We start from the raw sequence: 1,031 nt of genomic DNA on the forward strand, positions 1-1,031 counted from the left end.
CTCATTTTCTTCTCTTTTCTTCTCCTCAGTTTTTGTTTTTGTAATTTAAAATCAATGTTCAAACCAGAGGCTCTTCAGGAAAAGCTTTCTCAAGAGAATAAAAAGTAACTACTTGAAACCAAGAAATAAAACTGATTTCAAAAGAAGTACAATACTGTAATATTTTTCTGAAAAAGGCAACATCTGTAGCTATTTGTCCTGGGATAACCCTGCCCTATCAAAATTGAATTAGAAGGCTGCTAGGGGACTTGAAATAGCATGTCTTCCCTCTGTCTCCATAAAAATGCTATATGATCATCTTCTTTTGTAGGAACAGGGACACTAGGCCATCTCAGTGTTTCGAATTCCCAAGTTAAACTCTTAGTTGTTAATTATGTGATATACTGAGGATCAGTGAAATTAGTTAAATCATTTGGTGAATGTGAAACACATCATAGTAAGAATGACAGGGAGAAATACATTCAATGTTTTACAACAGAAGTCTAAAGCTAGGATTAATGGTCCCATGGCTGAAGAAAAGGACCGATGCGTAGTGGGGGGAGAATACTGGATAGAAACTTCCAGGCGAGAACACATGGGTCTAAAAAAGAAGGCATTTTATATTGGACTCAGCCAAAGAAAGAACAGAGACTATCTTGAGGATGAGAGGATTGTCCCAACATAAACTGAATGACCACTAGATAAAGATGTCACACCAGGTTTAGCAACACTTAAGCTTGGATTTAGATGACCTGAGAGCCTTGCAAGTCCAAGACCCTTTGTTGCATGATATGCATTTACAAAAGCAAATCATTCATAATAAACCTTAAACCCAAAATAACCAAATACTTGGAGCAATTCTGAATTGTGGAATTTTTTTTCTCTTCAGCAATCTAACTTATCCCTTTTTCTATTTCCCTCTACACATTTAAATTAAATTTTTGGCCCAGCTTGGATATGCAAAAGTAATTTACAATTCTTGCCTTCCTAATTTGAAATTCTACAAGTCCAAGAGAGTAACCAGATTATGAAAACACTTGATTAATTGTGCA

This window comes from Pteropus alecto, unplaced genomic scaffold (assembly GCF_000325575.1).
Source record: "Pteropus alecto unplaced genomic scaffold, ASM32557v1 scaffold270, whole genome shotgun sequence".
In the NCBI taxonomy this organism is placed as follows: Eukaryota; Metazoa; Chordata; class Mammalia; order Chiroptera; family Pteropodidae; genus Pteropus; species Pteropus alecto.